Source organism: Bubalus kerabau, chromosome 3 (assembly GCF_029407905.1).
Source record: "Bubalus kerabau isolate K-KA32 ecotype Philippines breed swamp buffalo chromosome 3, PCC_UOA_SB_1v2, whole genome shotgun sequence".
NCBI lineage: Eukaryota > Metazoa > Chordata > Mammalia > Artiodactyla > Bovidae > Bubalus > Bubalus kerabau.
The window spans coordinates 43,941,410-43,961,759 of record NC_073626.1 but is presented as its reverse complement, the minus strand read 5'-3'; the positions used below and the strand labels follow the sequence as shown (position 1 = coordinate 43,961,759).

At 51.6% G+C, this 20,350-nt stretch overlaps 1 long non-coding RNA gene across 1 annotated transcript; it reads left to right on the top strand.

Moving 5' to 3' along the window:
• Positions 1-1,731: 1,731 nt before the first annotated feature.
• Positions 1,732-19,541, top strand: LOC129647639 (uncharacterized). The gene is made up of 2 exons (XR_008712400.1): positions 1,732-3,774; positions 18,769-19,541. It is a non-coding gene; the product is annotated as an uncharacterized LOC129647639 (long non-coding RNA).
• The last annotated feature ends 809 nt before the right edge of the window (positions 19,542-20,350 follow it).

Here is a 20,350-nt window from a genome sequence, read left to right as displayed (position 1 = left end):
CCATCCAGGGATCAAACCCAAGTCTCTTAGGTCTCCTGCACTAGGCGGGTTCTCTACCACTGAGCCACCTGGGAAGCCCGACAGTAATCTGAGTGTAAACAAGCTGCATACACAGTGCTAACCTGCTCCCTGTGCTGCCTGCTCCTTGATTGGGAGAAATCCCTTGATCAAAAATCCCACCCCTGGGAGCCACTGCCTCCTGGAGCTGGCCCCGGCAATCAAAGGAAGTCTGCTCTAGGGACCTCCCATCATCACCTCAACATCCCCCTAGCTTCCCCACTGCTCTGATCCACGCCCCACCTGCTCAGTGAGTCCCATCAGATCTAACCTCCTCCCTTCACAAAGTGCACCATCTTAGAATCTTCCTGCCACCTTCGGGCCTTATGGAGCCCAGCCGGTTCCTTCCCAGTAACTCCAGCCCCTCTCCTTCACCCCTTCCCCCGCTCCCCCAAACATGAGGATAGACGGGGCTGGGAGGTATCCCCTGTGCTCTCCTCAGTCCGTTGGTCCTCTTGGTTCAGACGTTTCCTTCAGGTTCTTTCTTTATTTGACTGCACCGGGTCTTAGTTGCCGCGTGTGGAATCTATTAATAGTTCCCTGATCAGGGATTGAACCCGGTGCCCTGCATTGGGAGTGTGGGCTCTAAGCCACTGGAGCACCAGGGAACTTCCCTCTTCTAGGTTCTTAGCCCGTGAGCTTCCTTGCCACTCTTTCTAGTTGGCCGTCCTGGTGGCCTTTCAGAGGCAAGGCTCTGACCGAGGCTGCAGGGAGGGAGTGGCTTGGGGGGCCCTGAATGGGGAACAGGGCTCTGGCAGGTGGGGAATGGATGGTCCGGGTCAAGGCTGGGCGTGGGAGAGAGAGGCGCTGTCAGGAAATGGGGGGTGGCAGGGTGGCCACAGGGTGCGGGGGGAGCAGCAGACAGGCAGGAGGCCATAGAGGGACGGAGGCGGGGGCCTGGACACCAGGCGGCAGGCAGGCAGGCAGGCAAGGAGGGCAGTTACTGTGGAGGGCGTCCACCCCATCCGAGGCTGAAGAGGGCAGAACCACCCGGCCCGCAGGAAACTGTGGCATGCGAGATTGGAGGGAAAGCCATTTTTAATTTTGAAAGGCATTGCTAATTCCTCTCCGCGGGGGTCGTGACAGCCTCCTGCTCCCTCAGTGAGGTTTGAGAAGCCTGCTTTGTTCCAGAGTTTCTGAACATGGTGCTCAGATGCAGAGTCTGGGGAACCCGACTAGGTATTGATTTCCCCCAGCAGGTTTGCAGAGAAGCCTCGCTCAATCCTCGGGTCGCCAGGGCCACAGCTCCAAGCCCCATTCTTTCTGCCTCTCCCTCCCTCCCCTTCTTCTGCAGCTTCCTGCCCTTCACCAGGCTCACAGCTGCAACCTTTGAGCTTCAGCCCAAGTACCCCCTCCTCCAGGAAGCCCTACCTGAACCCCTGCCCCAGAGTAAGAAGCGTCTTCTCTGTACTCCCACTCCGCTCCTCCCCAACCTATCTCTGTGTGCTGCAACTCGCGCGCGCGCGTGTGTGTGTGTGTGTGTGTGTGTGTGTGTGTGTGTGTGTTGGGATGGGGTGGGGAAGTGGCCTTCCTGCTGCTTTTTGCCTGTCTTTCCAATCAGGCCCTAAGTTTACTGATAAGTATTCAGCATCAACATGCATTTGCACCTGTTGGTGAAAATGTCTATGCTTCCTCTAAAAGAGAACACGGTTGTCAGAAGCCCAGGTGTAAAGACTCAAGTAGAACAAATGGTTGGATTCAGATTCTAGAAGTCAGATTTGGGAGGATGGGACCATCAGGGGCCAATTCAAGAACTCACAACCTACAGAGTTACTGGGAAGGAACCAGCTGGGATCCATAAAGCCCGGAGTGGCAGGAAGGTTCTAAGAAGATGGTGCACTTTGTGGAGGGAGGAGATTAGATCTGATGGGATTCACTGAAAAGACCAATGGCATGTCGCTACCCCATTAGCCTCTCTCAGCATTTCCTTATAATAAGGAGAGATGAAAGACACCTGAAACATCACGAAAGATGAGACAAGGGCAAGACCCAGGAAAATGAGAGCTCAGCACCGAGGTTCTGGGCTTGTTTGTTGCTGCAGCATAACGCAGCCTGTCCTGACAGCTACACACACGCCCGTCAGATAGGAGAACAGCCACCACCTCCCCGTCACACAGTCGAGGGTATGTGGGCACAGAGACACGGGGCAGCACGGCCGCCTCCCAGCGCTCAGCAATCAACCCGCCACAGCATTCACCGAGCATCCACAACGTCAGATGTGTTCAAGGCACCGAGGATACAGTAATGAAGAAGGGCTGAAAGTCCCTGCCCTCACGGAGCTTATAGTCTAGAGGGAAAGAGACAGACAATTAACAAATAAGCAACCAAAGCATATAACGTTTTCCTAGCATTTATGAAAAAAAGCAACACCAGAAGCTAGAGGCCTGGGGCATGTGTCTTATTTTAAATGGGGTGGCTAGGGCAGCTCCTTTCTGAGGAGATGACATTTAAGCAGAGACTAGAAGGGAGTGAAAGGGTGAGCCATATGGGTATCTGGGGCGAGGGTGGTCCAGGCAGCAGGGACAGCAAGTGCAAAGGCCGTGAGGTGGGAGTCTAGTTAGCACCGGGTGTGCATCCTGAATCCTGAGTCCACGAGGGTCTCACTCTTTCTCACCCTCTCCAGCAGCTCGGGAGAAGGACAATGCTGAACTAGGTTCAAAGGAAGTGAATCAAGCAGGCTGCCCTGGGGCCTCCTCTGATTGAGCGCCCCCCACCCCACAGCCCTGGACCCTCCACCAGCCCCACCTGCCAGCCCTAGTTAATAGGAAGGCACATAAACTGCTTTGTGCCAGGAATCAAGACCATTGCCTTCTTTGCCTGCCAAGTCCCCTGATTTTTTTTACTTAAAGCCAAATGCCATAATACCCAACCGCCTCTTATGGGGCTCCCCAGCTTGGATCTGGCGGGCCAGAAACCAGACTGGGGCAAGGCTTGCTCCTGCAGAGGGCTTGGAGCTTGTAACTAAAGGCTCAGTAGAGAGTCACAGGGTGGGAAGCCCCCAAGGGCTCCACTCTGAAGCCAGCTGCCCAAGGGCGATGTTTCCAAGGAGGCCACTGGCGCCAGGGTTGAACCCCAAGGCTGTGGAGCCAGGCGGCCTGGGCTTGAATCCTGGCTCTGTCCCCCACTAGCTACCCGCCAGCAGGTTGATTACCCTGTGGGCACCTCTCACTAAAAAATGGGGGTAATAACAGGGTGAGTGTGAGGTCTAAGTGAGATCATATCTGTAAGGTTCTTAGCCCATAACAAGTGCTATAAAATTGTTTTCTAAGTAAAAGGGAAGTGCTTAGTGAAGTGTATTTTAAAATCACTCTCTTCCATGTAATTGTATTTAAAATGTTCAGTAGGAAAAGGGTTTGCCCCCTTTAAGAATAATCTGGAATAAACTGCTTCTGTCAGCACAAAGTCAGTGATTAAGAAACAAAGCAAGAGTTGCCAATGGTTTAATTAGTTCCTTTTAGCACTTAAGGCCAAACCCAGAGACCTGCACAGGTGGGAGTGGAGACCAGCCTGGGAGCGGCCAGCACAGTGGTGCTCCCTGGTTTGGGAGCACCAGGCCCCCTCCCAGACTCGGCAGACAAGCTGAGTTGAATGGGCAGAGCCCAGGGCTCAGCCTGTAGCCATCTGACCCTCAACAGCCAAGGAAGTTCAAGGTTAGAGGGACCACGAGTAAGGTATAGTTTGGGCCAAGGCAGAAAAGGAGAGACCACCTCAACGCAGGTAGGTTACTTTTATTCAGGCAAGGAGGGGCAACAGTGAGCCTAACTAACGACCAGGCTGAGAGCGCAAGGGATCAGGGAGGCTTCATATTTAAAGGGAGGTTTGTGGAAGCGATAAGGGAAACTTCAGTCAGGCGGGACGATTTGGGTAATCTTTAGTTGAGGTGGCATTTGTGGTTGAACAGGGGGTGAGAGGTTTCTGGGCAGAGGGTGATAAGTCCCAGGTAGATGCAACCAGCCCAGAGCATCAGGGCGGGACTTAAAGTTCAGTTTTGTTTTCCCCAAAGTTAGATGATGCAGCAAGGGCCTTTGAGACCGTTGTTTTCTTTTCTAGGCCCAAAGACACCTTCATTCCAGACCCTGAAATCATAAAAAATGGGAAAAAGGGCACCGTATCTCTCTGGCTACTTCCTGCTGGATAGGGGCAACGGTTCTGTGCCTGGAACGGAGGATCGTCCTAGGGCCCAGGGTCTCCTTTTCCTGAGGTCAGGGTGAGGCTCTCGAGAAGAATGGTCTTGACCTGGTCTCGAGAGATAGCCTGAATCCATTCTTGGAGAAACCTTTGAAAGAGACTGAAGAGACAGAGTCCAAATAAGAGGAATACAATGACAAGTACCAGTGGTCCCAAGAGAGGGAGCAACCAAGGGAGGGCCAACTGGAATGGGTTTTGGGGAGTGTAACTCTTTTCTGCGGAGTTCGATTCTGTCTCTAAGTTCTTTGCCTCTGCCCTGGACTATGCCCGTTTCATGAACAAAGTAGCAGCAACCCTCTCCTAGGAAAAGGCAGGTCCCTCCCTTTTCCGCGGTGAGAAGGCCCAGGGTGTGCCTATTTTGTAAGGCCACAGAAGCTAATGAGTTAATTTGTCTTTGGATGGAAACGAAGGACTCCACTACCTGCTCCATGTCTTCGTTAAGTTCTTGGGACAGCTTGCGGTAGAAATGGGCCGTGGTCGAGATGCCCCCAGTCCCGGTGCCTAGGGCTGCTGCTATGCCAGTCCCAGTCAGGAGGGGGGCTATGACAGCTTGTCTTTTCCTGTGGGAAAGTTCCCCTTGGGGTAGACTATTTGTTCTATCTCTTCTTCTTTGAGGAATGTTAGACCCGGGGTCAGGAAGACCAAGATGCAAGATCCAGGGGGGTCCAAGGGGAGACATGAATATGCATAGGTCCCACAGAGAACGAAGATTCCCGGATTGGTGCAATTGTGCTGTTCCAGAGAACCCAAGTGGAGCAGAAGGAGGGAGCGGAGTTTGTCAGACCAGTGTAGTTGGGACTAGAGTAGTTGATACAGGTTAAGTTTGAAGAGGCTGAGAGAAGGACACTGTCAGAGACTGGGCGGGTGAGTTGTGTAGTTTTTTGCTGGGGAGGGGAGGTATAGTTGCCCTGTGACAGCCAGGCTGAGGGTAAGGGCATTGCTGTGTGCGGAGGGAGACAGTGACGTGCATGTCCAACACTGGGATGTGTGTTGTGTGTACTGGACGAGTTGGAAGGCAGAGTTGAAAAGGTGGGTAAGGTGTTGGTTGTCAGAGGGAGGTTTTAGGACAGGCTATAATTGGGAAAGGAGGTCTAGGCATTTATAAGGCTCAGGGGTCGCCTGTAACCGGGAAATTACGTTCTTTATGACTTGTTCTCGTTTTTTTTCCCGATATTGATCTAGTACCCACCCCCGTCTGAGTACCGCCGGTGGGTAATGGGAGAGAAACATATGTTTCTTCCATTTGGCTTATGGGCGGTGCTCACGAAACCCCCTCTCTTCTGTACTTCAACAGTGAGTAGGGGTTTGGACTTCCCCTGCTGAGGTTCACGGTGCATGGTCTTGGAGCTGTATTGTAACATGAGGAATGATCATAGGAATAAGTGTCTGAGTCATGGGGCTGTTAGTTAGGCAGTGCGGAGGAAGTAGCACCCTAGGAGCAGAACACAGCTAACAACGTAGGCAATACCGACGAAAAGACGAAGGATAGGTGGCCAGTCCTGAGGGGAGACAGTTACTAGGCCTATGGCAAGGACTAAGATTAAGAGTGCAGTTATAGTTAGATGGGGAGAGGCCAGGCAGGGCGAGGGGCGGAAGGCCCCGAGTTTTGTGCTAGCTTGAATCTGAAAAGGAAGCGTGTTCATAACGATGTAGAATGATGTAGAGAATGAGTAAAGAAATCAATTTCGTCTGGAGTCAGGTTGTAGAAGGTTCCCTGAAGCCACAGTTGAGACACCAGGGTGGTCAGGTCTTTGAAGGAGGTTCCTGTCGGGGTGCTGGTCCAGAGTCTGGTGGTAGTTGGGTCGGGAACAGTTGTAGGTTGAGGAGAGTCCAGGTCACTCAGTGTCTTCTTGGATGGTCGACAGAGGTTGTCACCGGGTGAATTTTAAGGAGGTGGGCCCTGAGAGGGAGACCTGAGAGGGGTCAGTTAAGGAGGGCAGCGCAGGATCGGAGGTGACCTGTTTTAGGTGAGAGAGGTGTACTCAGGAGGTGACCTTCTCGGGTTTAGCTGCGGTCGGGGTAAGGAGGATGATTTTGAATGGTCCCTGCCACTTTGGGGTTAGGTCACCCTGGGGATTATCAGACAGATAGACTGTGTCCCCAATTTGTAAAGGGGGCAAGGGAGCTTGGGGGGCGGGGCGGGCGAGTTGTGGTTGACGACGTATTTCCAGAGGGCACTGTGGAGTTCCGCCAGCAGAGGGGAATGTAGGAAGCTTGATATGGGAGGAGGTTGGGGGGAGTCCAGGAGGGAGCATGGGCCTCCATACATCACCCCAAAGGGGCTCAGCCCCAGGGGCTTTCTGGGCAAAGCCCGCACTTTGAGGAGAACAATCGGCAAAAGTTTAGTCCAATCCAGATGTGCCTCTAGGGATAGTTTGGTAGGAGTTTCTGATTATTCTATTCATCCTTTCTACCTTTCCTGAGGACTGGGGACTATATGGAATGTGAAATTTCCAGGGTATCTGTAAGAACTGGACAAGTCATTGGGTAATTTTGGACGTAAATTCCAGGCCATTATCAGACTGTAGGGATGAAGGTAGGCCAAGCCTGGGGATAATTTCTGTGAGGAGGATTTGGGCCACGGTGTGGGCTCTTTTGTTTGTAGTGGTAAATGCTTCTACCCATCCCGAAAAGTGTTCACAAGGACCAGGAGGTATCTGACTCTCCCGACCGGGGGCATATGAGTAAATCTATCTGCCAATCCTGTGCTGGGAGGCCGCCTCGCATGTGATGGGTTGGAAACGTTGTAGGTTTAAGGCTGGAACTGGGATTAGTACGCTGACATGTCTGACAGCGGCTAAGATCATCTAAATATTGTTGGTCAGCAGTGAATATGGGAAGTGGTTACGGAGGAACTGTTGGAGCGTCTTGGACGAGGGATGAAAGCGTGAGTGTAGATAAGAGAGGATTTCTCTGGTGGTGGGAGGGTCGGATGGAGTCCGGGCTAAGACGACAGGGCCTGGAGGGAGGGACGGGACAGGGCTATCTCCTTTGCCTTCCGGTCTGCACCGTGGTTGTAGGCGGATATGAGACTTCCCTCTTGATGTCCCCTACAGTGGAGGATGGCAGCTTTGTTTGGTAAGAGTGCTGCCTCTAGAAGTTTGTGGGTCAGGTCTGAATTAATGATGGGGGATCCCTTTTGGGTTAGGAAACCTCTTTCTCTCCATATTAGGATGTTTGAGTGAAGTATGTTATAGGCATATTTGGAGTCTGTGGATGTTAACCCTTAGATTGTTAGCCAGAGTCAAAGCTCTGGTGAGAGCCATCAGTTCCGCCTGTTGGGAGGTGGTGTGAGGTGCAGAGGTGAAGCCTCAATTCTCTGGGTCCCGTGATTGTGACGAGGTCCCCCGGCTGATGGCGTATCCTGCCGCCAAGGTGGGGGTTTTTGAGAGCTGCCGTCAGTGAACCAGCGTGGGGTGTCTGGGTCTCGGATGGGCTGATCTGTTAAATGTTGGAAGGGGTTTTGGGTAAGAGCTACTGTTAGGCTGCAGCTATGTAGGAGGGAGTCTGTTGTAGAGGACGTGGGTAATAAGCTGGCGGGGTTAAGGGGAGAGCAGGGGGAGAATGAGAGCTGCGGGTCGAGGAGAAAGGCATGTAGGGCCTGTATCCTCTCAGGGGGAAGGGAGAGGAAAGCCCGATGTGGTAGTAAGTCTCGGAAGGTGTGTGAAGAACAGATTGTTACAGGGGCGTGTCTAGAGAGTTCATTTGCTTCGGCCACGAGGGCTGCGGTAGCAGCCATGGCCTGTATGCAGGGAGGCCAGCCCTTGGTCACCATGTCAAGCTGTTTTGACAGATAGGCTATGGGAGCCCACGTATCCCCGGCCCACTGACACAGAAGTCCCAGGGCCTGTCCTTGGTTGGAACGGGCAAAGAGAAAGAATGGTCTGGTGTGATCCGGCAGGTAGAGAGTTGGCACTCGGAGGAGGCTCTGGGTGAGCTTGCGAAGAGGATTGGCCAGTGAGGAGGGGTTAAAGAGGGGCTCACCCAGACATCCTTTAGTTGCCTCATAGAGCAGCTTTGCAATGAGAAGTTAGGGATCCAGATACGGAAAAAGTTTAGGAGGTCGAGCATAGACAGGAGTTCCCTTTTCGTTTTTGGAAGTGGACAGTTAATCAAGGCCTGGATTCTATCTGGGGGAATAGTTCTCTGTTGGTGGGATATGGAGAGCCCCAGGTAGGGGATGTTTGTCTGTACTACTTGGGCCTTGGGTTGGGACACCCGATAATCCCAGGATCCCAGGGCCCCAAGGAGTTTGGCAGTATGTTGGAGGCAGAGCTTTCGGTTGGGCTACAAAGCAGGAGGTCATCTACGTATTGGAGGAGATGACGCGGGGCTAGGTCGAGTGTCTGTAGGTCCTTTTGTAAAGCCTGCCCAAAAAAGTGGGGACTGTCTCTGAACCCCTGGGGGAGAACTGTCTATGTGAGTTGTTGGGAAACATGAGTTTCAGGGTCTTGCCAGGTGAAGGCGAAAAGGGGTTGGGAGAGGGGGTGGAGGGGGATGGGGAAAAAGGCGTCTTTGAGATCTAATACCGTGAAGTGGGTTGCAGTCGGGGGTATGGTAGACAGAAGGGTGTGAGGATTAGGGACTATTGGGAATGTCGGTGTGACAGCTTCATTGATTTTTCGCAGATCCTGGACCAGTCTCCAAGAGTTTGGTCCCTTCCTTACTGCCAGAATAGGGGTGTTATGTGGTGAATGGGTAGGAATTAAGATGCGGGCTTGAGGAAGATGGTCTATGATAGGCTTAAGTCCCTTGTGGGCCTCCGGGGTGAGAGTACTGTTGGGTGATTATAGTCGAGGGGTCTTTTAGGGTAATGTGGACTGGGGGATGATGTTTGGCTATGGATGGGTGATCAGTGTCCCAGACTTGGGGGTCTAAGGCGGGTAGATCCAAGGGAAGGTCAGGGGTGAGGGATAGGGTGGTCCAGGTGCCATCTGCGTGCAGAATATAGAGACTGTATTGAGGCCGGGTATAGTAATAAAGACCCCCAATTTGGATAACAAATCTCTCCCTAGGAGTGCCACTGGGCACTGAGGCATTATGAGGAATGAGTGTATGAGGGTCTGTTTTCCAAATTGACAGAGTAATGGAGGGCTGATTTTTGGCCTTAAGGGAACTCCAGAAACCCCCTTGATTATGAGTTCTGAGTCTTGAGTTGGGCCAGAGTAGGAAGTTAAGACAGAGAAAGCAGCTCCTGCATCTACTATAAAGGAGGTCTTTTTCCCAGCCACTACCCCGTCTACCCTAAGTTCTGAGCTCCTGTCTGGGACACAGGCTAGGGGGCTGGAACCCAGGCCCCGTCATTGGAACAACTCTCACAGGGTTGGGCTGGGGTTCTGGGGAGAAGTGGGGATCTCTCCAGGGGCCCCAGGGCGTCCCTGTGGACATTCCACTCTCCAGGCCTGGGAGGTGGGGACCTCCCCAGGGGTGCCAGGGCATCCCTGGGGACAGTCCATCTTCCAGTATCCCCACTGACCACAGGTTGGGCACGCTTTTGTGGGGGGCCATGGGTTCAGGCATGCCTTTGCCCAGGGTCCTGACTGGTTGCATCGGAAGCAGGGTCCAGGGGGTTCCTAAGCCCTGGTCTGGGGTCACTTGGGCTGGGCTGATCTCTTCCCTTAATTGCTGCCACCAAAAAGGCATATTTAGCTTTTCTCTTGCGGTCTTTTTCTCTCTTAGCCTCCTCTTCTCTATTATTGAACACCTTGAAGGCTGCTTCTAGAAGGTCTCTTTGGGGGCTCTCAGGGCCCTTCTCTAGTTGTCGAAGCTTGCGTCTGATGTCGAGGCACACTGCCTGATGATCTGAACATGGAAGTAGAGGAACCCAGCGGGGGTGGTGATATCTAGGTTGCCGTACTTCTGGACTGCCTCTGTGAGGCGTGCCAAGAGTAAGGCTGGATTTCTGTCCGCCCCTTGGGTGATTTCCCTGGCTTTATCATAATTGACATGGATATGAGTATTTTTCTGCATTCCTTCTAGAAGGCAGGTAATCATATGATTGAGTCTCCTGATACCTGGGTCACCAGGCTGGTACGTCCATTGGGGATCTAACTGAGGCACCGCCTCATCAGCAACTGGGCTATCCCGGTCTTGGTTATGTAAGTGATCGGCATGGGCTTTCGCTGCTTGCCAGATACGGTCCTTTTCATCTGGGGTGAGAGTGGCATTTAGGATATAATACACGTCACTCCATGTGAGGTTATAGGCCTGGGAGAGTATCAGGAATTCTCTTCTGTATCTGGTAGGATTTTCAGAAAACGATTCTAACTTTTCTTCTATCTGGCTCATGTCTGACAATGAAAATGGTACATGGACTCGGGTGGGGCCCTCTGGTCCCACCACCTCTCTTAGGGAAACATGTGTTGGGGACGTGATCGCAGGGGGAGACAGAATGGGGGAAGGGGAGTTGGGGAGATGGGGTGGCGGGGTTGAGGGGGAGTCAGAGGCTTCAGGGTCAGTAGGTGAGTTGGATGAGGGGGAAGGAGAGGGTTGGTGGGGTGGCGGGTAGGGAGGGGGCTCGTCTGCGGGGTCGAACTCCGGGGGTGCGGAAGGTCGCCATGGGCGGTTAGTCGAAGAAGAAGAGCCCTTTTGCTTGGGAGGCAAGGTGCAGAGAAGGACCTCGTGGGTGGAGCAGGCCTTGCATAGGGAGGGCCTGCTCCAAAGGGCCCAAAAGGCTTGGGCATAGGGGACCTCCGACCACTTGCCATTCCATTCAAGGAAGTTGGTGAGATTTTGAAGAATGTTAAACTCAAATGTGCTGACTGCAGGCCAGCAGTCTTGACTGTCCAATTGGTATTGAGGCCAGATCTGTATACAGAGTTGTTTTAAGTGGTTAGCTTTGAGTTCAGTGAGTAAGAGCGGTTTGAGATTTTTGAGAACACAGGCCGGGGGCAATCTTTTGGGACAGATTGGCCAGACCCCATAGTTGAAAGGCAAACTCCTATTGGGAGCTCGAGTCGTCACCCATAGTCGCAACAGGAGTTATGAGAAGAGGGCTCTGTGTCAAGGTGGAGCGTCTCCTACCATCGCCTACAGAGTGGCCCTGGGCCGGGGCTCCCCGGGACCCGGAGAGGGCTGGGTTCTAGGGCGCCTCTAGAACACCGTCCGGATCTTACCTTAATCTAGGGGCCTGCTTGAGTGCGGGGTTGTATGTAGAGTGGTTGAATGGCAAGAGTTCCCTGTTCCGGAGGTTGTCAGAGAGAGAGAGAGGGAAAGGGGGTAGAGCTGAGGCCTGGGGATACGCAAAGCACCAATAAAGCCTTAGGACAAGGCTTGCACCTCTCCCAAAGGCACTAGGCGTCTGGAGAGGAACTTATGAGCCCTAGCAGAAAGGGAGCTCAGCAGCAGGGCGGGTGTTCAGGCTCCCAGACTCCGGGAAAAGGGAAAACAATGAGAGGGAGGGGGAGTGAGAGAGAGAGACGAGTGCCTCGCCCCTCCCGGGTCTCAGCACCAAGAATGTAAGGTGTAGTTCAGGCCCAGGCAGAAAAGAAGGAGAGAAGACCTCAACGGAGGTAGGTTACCTTTATTCAGGCAAGGAGGGGCGACAGGCGGCCTAACGACCAGGCTGAGTGCGGAGAGGGATCAGGGAGGCTTCATATTTAAAGGGAGGTTTGTGGAAGTGACTTCCCCGGTGACTCAGACGGTAAAGCATCTGTCTACAATGTGGGAGACCTGGGTTTGATCCCTGGGTTGGGAAGATCTCCTGGAGAAGGAAATGGCAACCCACTCCAGTATTCTTGCCTGGAAAATCCCATGGACAGAGGAATCTGGTAGGCTACAGTCCACGGGGTCGCGGACATGACTGAGCGACATTTATTTTACTTTACTTTTACTTGTGGAAGTGATAAGGGAAACATTAGTCAGGTGGGATGTTTTGGGTAATCTTTAGTTGAGGTGGCATTTGTAGTTGAACGAGGGGCGGTGGGGGGAGGTTTTGGGCAGGGGGTGATAAATCACGGGCAGATGTAGGGGGTGGGAGGTTTCTGGGCAGAGGGTGACAAGTCCCAGGTAGATGCAACCAGCTGGGAGCATCAGGACAGGACTTAAAGTTCAGTTTTGTTTTCCCTGAAGTTAGATGACTCCGCAAGGGCCTTTGAGACCATTTTCTTTTCTAGGCCCAAGGACTCCTTCACCATGCATACCAGAGACTGGATGGATGGAAGGAAGGAATGCAAGTGAATTGAAAGAATAAACAGTCTAGTGGTAACAAGAGGAGTAAAAAGTTAGTATCAGGACTTCCCTGGTGGTCCAGTGGCTAAGAAGCTACACTCCCAACACAGGGGGCCTGGGTTCAATAGAAGCCCTGCTGCTGCTGCTAAGTCGCTTCAGTCGTGTCCAACTCTGTGCAATCCCATAGACAGCAGCCCACCAGGCTCCCCCATCTCTGGGATTCTCCAGGCAAGAACACTGGAGTAGGTTGCCATTTCCTTCTCCAATGCATGAAAATGAAAAGTGAAAGTGAAGTCGCTCAGTCGTGTCCGACTCTTAGCAACCCCATGGACGGCAGCCTACCAGGCTCCTCTGTCCAAGGGATTTTCCAGGCAAGAGTACTGGAGTGGGGTGCCATTGCCTTCTCCATAGAAGCCCTAAGCCCCCACTAAAGGATCAAAGATCCCACATACCACAGCTAAGTGAAGGTGAAAGTGAAGTCGCTCAGTTGTGTCCGACTCTTTGCGACCCGTGGACTGTAGCCCACCAAGCTCCTCCGTCCATGGGATTCTCCAGGCAAGAATACTGGAGTGGGTTGCCATTTCCTTCTCCAATACCACAGCTAATAGCCAAATAAAAAGTCTTCAAGCTACTTGAACCAGGCCTCCCACACTAGTCAAACTTTCTGCACACATATCATCTTTCTTTTTCCATCTCTTTGATTACTAAGGCACACTCTCAGTTTGTCCTTAAAAGGGAAAAAAAAGCACCACTGGAGGGAGGTGGTCATGAGCCTGGTCCTTTCTGGTTCTGTGTCCACATTGGTGGCATCGGTCTTCCCTTGAGGGCAGAAACAAACACCAATATGATTTCTCAAGTACCTAATAAGTGCAATACATAATCTTCACTCCTCACGTCTGCTGTCTCACAGAGACAACACTCCCATTTCACAGATAGGAAAACTGAAATGAAGTGCTCGGGAAAGTGCTGAGCTTGGAGACTTCCCACAGAGCAGGGGGGTGTCCAGGGGTCAGGACTGAGGCCGGGGTCCCAGGTGCCCCCTTCCCTCCTTAGATCTCTCTACCCCACCCTCTCCTTCTCCCAGGACCTCGTCCGCCCCTGGGTTTCTCTCTGAAGAGCTGCAACAAGACGACAAACTCCCTTCAAGCAACAGCAGTCACAGGGATGGGAGTTAATTTCCACCAAGTGCCAGAATGCAGTGGGGTTTAAAACAGAAAGCAGAATGCCGAGAGAAATTTAGGAAGACATTCGTAAATGGAGAGCTACACCGTGTTCCTGGACTAGATGACTCAATATTGATAGTGTCAATTCTCCCCAAAATGATCTGTAGATTCAGCACAACCCCAGTCAAAGTTCCAGCAAGTTTTTTGTGGAAATTGATGAGGCTATTCTAAAATGTGTATGAAAATGCAAAAGACCCAAAACAGTCAAGATGGATTCCCAGGTGGCACAGTGGTAAAAGAATCTGCCTGCCAATGCAGGAGACCCAAGAGATGTAGGTTCGATCCCTGGATCGGGAAGATTCCCTAGAGAAGGAAATGGCAACCCACTCCGGTATTCTTGCCTGAAAAACTCCATGGACAGAGGAGCCTGGAGGGCTACAGTTCATGGGGTCGCAGAGAGTCGGACAGGACTGGGCGTGAGCGTGCATGCCGAGTATGAAGAACAAAAATGGATGACTTAAACTACCTGATTTTAAAACTTTCTATAGAGCTACAGCAATTAAGACATTGTGATAACGGTTTAAGGGTAAACAGACCAACAGAAGAGAACAGAGAAAACCCAAAAATAGACCCACCCATATACGGTCAATTGAGTCAGGACAAAGACACCAGTGCAATTCAGCAGAGGCAGGATTTTCTCTGTGCCCCCAACCAGCCTGGCCCCATGTCGGGCACCAGAGGTGGGGAGGAAGCTGAGAAAGATAATGGGGGGAGGGGACCCCCTGCTTTTGGTGAGAGGGGCTGGTCTTATGCTGTGTGTGTGAGTGTGTGTAAGAGGCTGACCTTCCTGTTGAGAGACAGCTTGGGAGCTCTGGCCAGCTTGGGGAGACCCTGAGAACTGAACAGCTTCCTGCGACTTCAAAGCCCATTTTTTCCGCAGAGGGATACTGCACTGTTGCATTGCTGGGCCGAGCCACACAGAACCAAAGGTGCATGCTAATGAGGAGCCGCTGCCAGGAGGGGTGTAGCCTGGGCCCCCTGGTCCCTCCAGCTCCAGAGTCTGCTTCATCCAGAAGCCAGGCCAGGCCAATTATTCCCCACCCCACCCCGTGTCCACTAAGGATCTCTCTGGAGACCAGAGCAAAGGCAAGAGGCTTCAGAGGCAGCTGGAGGGCTTGAAGACAAAACCAAGGGGCGCCGGGGCCAGAGGATGGCAGTCGGAGAGGCCAGAGAGTGGTCAGGGAATGGTGGTGAGAGGCGACCTCTCTGCCCACACGGGTGTCCTGTTTCACAAAGGCTGGAGCACAGAAGGAAAACATGAGCGAGGTTTGCCCTGCCCCTGCTTCTGGCGAGATCTGGAGGGACCAGGAGCTCCTGGGCTGCACTGCTCTCAGAGTGAAAAGGAGAGACAGGCCTGGGAGGCCCCCCCCTCCATAAAGACAGCGGCAGAAGGCTTGAGACAGAAGAGCTGGCACTTCGGGAGGACGCCCTGTGCGCCACTCCTTGCATGCCACCCCTCCCCCTGCACTTGAATCACTTAATCTCCAGGACCGAGGTCAGCACAATTACTAGCCCCACTTTAGATGAGATAACCGAGGCACAGAGATGCTAACCAGCCTGCCCAAGACCACACAGTACTGAATGGTGGAGACAGGATTCAGACCCAAGTAGCCAAGCTGACCGCGACGGCCGGGATGGGGCGTGGGGGAAGCGCTGGAAGGGTGTTGGGGAGCAGAAGGCCCCCCACCCCGCACCCCGCAGATCCGCCGGAGTCGAGTTGGGCGTGGTGCCTTCCGCGGTCACCATGGCAACCCGAGCAGGGTGGGAAAGAGGGGAGACAGTGGGGGAGGAGAGCGGGCTCTGCGCATTGATCTCGCTTCAGTCAGATTCAATCTCGAGTGAAAATGGATTTTTTAATGCGTCTATTAGCTGCTTTGAAAACGCAAATTGAGTTCAGGAGAGACGGAGGCCGCCATCAGAAAACAATTTGGCGTCTGAGGTTCTGGGGGGCAGGGGCGCCCCAGAACGAGGTACCCACCCCTCAAGCGGGAGCTTAAGTCTTGACGAGAGGAAAGGGAGGAGGTACCCTGCGGCTGTTACCCCTCCCCAACCCGCAGGGTAAGGGGTTCTAGCGGGAGACAAGGGGCAGCTCTTCCACAGAAAAGAACAAATTGCGGGCTCTAGAAAGAAGCTAGTTCTCATGAAGGGCACAATCCCGGAAGGCTTCCTGGATGAGGCAGGATTCTGAGGGGCCTTTGAAAATTCACCTTCAGCAGATCCCAGGCTCAGGCGAAAAATAAGGCCCAGCAAGCGTTGGCCCAGCGCTTTAGAATGTATAAAAGGCTCCTTCGCTAGCTCTTCCTTACTTGAGTCATGCTAAGGGCTACGGAGAGTAGATTGCGAACCCATTTCACAGTTAAGAAAATCGATGCGGGGCAGGTGTGTTGCCAGTATCTCTCAGGAAGGGCCCAGGCTGGCTAGAATTCCCCCTCCTTGTTTTGTGAGACCCACATCTCGGGGAGGGAAAGGAGCTGCAGGAGCAAGCCTGGGTCGAGGGCCTTGGGGAGCAGGGATTGCTGGCTGCAGGTGGGGAACGCCGGCCTCTCCACCAGAGTTCAAGAGAGGTGAGGAGGGGGCTGACGGGGCAGGAAGTGAAAGGGAGGGAAGAGGGGTGCGGGTCAGATACCCCATTACTTCTTTCCGTTGTCCTTGCTGTGTGTGGAGGCTTCTTTGCATATGCAAATGAATCCATCCTCCCACAATTATAGCAGTAATCAGGAGCAAATTACCTTCTTGCTGTTTACTTTCAGTGTCCTTAATTAATCTGGTTATTAGACGATTAATGAAGCTTGTTTGGTGAGAAATTCATAGCAAGAATGGAAAAGGGGATGTGTGTGTATGAGGTGTGTGTGAAGTGGGTGGGAGATGGTGCACTTAGCCAGAAATAGAGGCAGTTCCCAGGAGTCCCCTCAGCCTCCCCGCCTCTGTCTCCCTCCCTCGGCACACACCCTCCTCTCCTTCCCCCAAACTACCATTCTCAGCTTCCTCATGCAGCCCATCACCTCCTCCAGGAAGCCTTTGTGGATTGGAAAAGTGGCCCCTCACCTCCTCCAGATAAAGGCCGTGGCTGCACACAGGGTGGGAGGTCCAGAGGTAGTTCCCTGGCCATCTCTATTGCCCCCAGAGCCCACTCCAGGCCCCCTCATTCTCACACTGCCTCATGTTCACTGCCCACCCCCCAGACGGTGTCCAGAAAGTGTTCCAAAGATGGCTCTCTGCCTGCCAGCGGAAAAAGTAGCCTCTCATAGTCTGTGGGCTGTCCAGAGGGTACTGTGTCCACTCCACCCCTACACAACACGCTGGGCTGAGAAACCACCACTCGGCTTGGGAGAACACTAAGATCATATTTCTTTTAATAATTTACTAGTAACAGTCTGAGGCTCAACCTGCTCATGCAGTAGTCAGGATTTCTCCTGAGGTACCCTTTCCCTAGGTAATATCTGGGGTTCCCAAGGACAAGTGTTCGTGTTTCACAGTTTTATCCTGGAGTCATTTGTAATATTTTTTTTTTCTCTCCAGTTTCTTTTAACGTCTCTGGACTTCTACAGTTCTGCCTCAGCGTTTGTCTGGGTTTCTCTTTAGTTACTCTGCTTGAATTCTTCATGCTTCCTTCCCAGGATTTGTCTTTTTTTTTTTTACAATTTCTGGAAAATTCCTAATCAACATTATTAAGTGTTACTTCGCTCAATCCCCTCAATTATCTCCTCTGAAATTCCTAGAAGGCATGTGCTAAATTCCTTATTCTATATCCCATGTCTTTTTTTCCTCTTGTTCATATTTTTCTCTCTGTGCTGTGTTATGGCTAATGATTTCTTCAAATCTATTTTCCAGTTCACTAACTATCTCTTCAATTGTATTTAATCTGCTATTAAACCTGTCCATTAGGTTTTACATTTCAACATTATCATTTTCATTTCTGAGTCTATGTCACTTTCATATTTGCCTGCTTTTCCTGGCCACATTTTTATTTCTTTAAATAGTTTAAACAATTCTTTTTTTTTTTTAATATTCTGGATCTGACCATTCCAGTATCTTAAATCTCGAAGGTCTAGTTTGGCCATTTGTTGTTTTACTGACTCACTCATGAGCAGTTTTTTTCCTCATGTACTTTGTAATTTTGCAGATTCAAGCTTGGCTGGGTTCTACCCATACAAAACCTGCACAGCAGGAGTTGAGGGAGACTGTGTCCTTCCCAAGAGAATTTGCTTTTGCCTTTGCTTTAGCCAGGTGCCTCAGGGGCTACCAATGTACTTGGAGTTAATTTCACTACTGGGAGTTTCCTTGAAGGTACAAATGTTTCCCCTAAACCTCTGCATGGGCAAGCCTGTGGTTATAAACCAAAGGCTTTTCTTTCTACCTAGAACGCAAGCTGAAATAGACAAATGCTCTTATCATTTCTCTTTGCCACTGGTGAATTTTTTTCTCTATCCTTTCACAAGAGGTGTAGCTTTGAGAGCCTTGTTTTATGTTTTGTTTTGTTTTTATAAAGGTCTCAATTATGACTCCCTACCATGACTGCTCATAACCTCTCTCTTTCTTCCTCATGAAGCCTTCAACACCCAAGCCTCTAGGCCTTTATTTCTGGGCCTGGACAACTGTGTCCTCCAGGAGACATTTCTGGTTGTCACAACTGGGGAAGGGAGTTGCTTTGGCATCTAGTGAGTAGAGGCCAAGGTTGCTGCCAAATATCCTACAAAGCACAGGACAGCTCCTCCTCAACCCAAAATAATCTGGCCCAAAATGTCAACAGTGCTGCTATTGAGAAACTCTGATCTCGGTCATGGAAATGTATGTGCAAAGGACCCGAGGTCTCCCCAAAGCTTCAGGGCTCCCTGACACTCAGGCTTCCAGCACCCCCCTTTTTTTTTATTTTATTTTTTAACTTTACAATATTGTATTGGTTGACAGCCTAAAGATTTTCCTTGCATTCATTCATTCTGAAAACAGACATGCATTTAAAAAATAGTTGTGTCTTAAAAAATCATTCTCTTACAGAGCACCCCTGGGTATTCTGTGGTGGGAGACACCTCAGGATGTCCGCTGGTCACTCCCGTCGGCGTCCACCTCTCTACCGTTTGCTGCTCCCGCTCACCTCTTACCTTCTCTGTTTCATCCCTTCTCCCTGCACCAGTGCACACCTGGAACCCCCAAGAACGTTACTGAAGGTTTGGGAGACAACTGAAAGAGCCCTGAGAGGTTATGATATGTCCCCACCAGCAGCAGTTACTGTTCCACAACTTCCCTCCTGCTCAAATCTCCAGGTCTCCCATCACCCTCACCCACAACCTCAGAAAGAATGTCATTTCCTCCCTTCAAGCCAAGACTCAAGCCGTTCCTGCAGCAAGAATATGCATCTCATCCCTTGGAGTCTGCATCACGCTTGTCTACTCTGGAATCCAGAGCTGGGCCTACAGGAGGTGCTCAGTATTGACTAGTTGAATGAATGGATGAGGCCCTGCTTCCGGGTCTGGCAAGGCACTCATACTAAGTGTACGCATATTTCCTGGCTTCTGGGTTATTCAGCTTCAAAGTGACAGCATGTTGGGACAGCCACAGCTTTGGTCTAAATGTGCATTTAGGAGAAGCATTTCTCTAATGCTTCAAGGGCACAGCCAGGCTAGAGGAGCTCCTGATCTCCATAACTAAATAGCACACTTAACCTTGCAAACTGCAGCATCTGTGCTCCAATTTGTAGTGACTTTACAGTTTCCTCCAAGAACAAATAGGGTGGATTTTTGCTTGTTTGTAACTACAAGGCCCAGCCTGGGATGGAGGAAAAGCCAAGGCAGCCTGTTCCAAAGCCTTAGTTCTCCACCTTCAGAAACCCAAACTGCTGCCACCCCCAACTGGCCTCACCCTGGAAAGAGCAAGGCAAGGTCTTTGTGACCCAAGCGGCCCCTGGAATTCCAAGGTCATTCACTCCATTCATTTGTTTCAATAAATATTTGCAGGATAACTCCATGTGCACTGTTTCAAGCTTTGAAATTTAGTAGAAAATAAAGTCCCTGCCCACTCAGCACTTTTGTTCTCCTGGGAGAGACACAATCAATATACTATGGGATGGGAAGGGGAGGGGGTGTAAGATCTGTGAAGGAGAATGAGGTGAGTCAGTGGCTGGAGTGATGCAGGGTGGCGAATGGGGGTTTCTATTTGAGGAGCGGTCAGGAAATGCCTCTCTGGGAAGGCTTTGTTCGTTGAAAGTTAAGTCAGCCAGAATTGGGGGAGGGGAGAGAGGATTGGGAAGAGAAAGGGAAAGGAAGGAAAGGGGACCGGACAAACATCAGAAGGCTGCCCCATTGAGTCTCACAGTCCTTGGCTAGAGATCTGACGGGAAACCTGGAGGGTTTAAAGCAGGGACCTGAAAGATTGTAATTTACATGTTCACAAGGTCCCTCTGGCTGAAGCATCAGACCTATATGAGGGAGTGGGGGCAGGAGGGGGGTTCTAAATAACCCAGGTTAAGTGAAATAGGAGGGAAGGGGCCAGGGCACAACTCTAAGAATGACACAGCCGTCACGGATATGACATAAACTGGTTAGAACCAACGAGGTCCAAGATGGCGGAAGATTCGCCTTCCAGTAGACCTCGAGGCTCATTATACACTGATTGTAACACAATTAGCTAAATGACACACCCACAAGCACCAGGACAGTTCCAAGGCGGGCCATAAAAGGCCAAAAAGCAGGCAGTGGCCCAATTCATGGAAGTTCCAC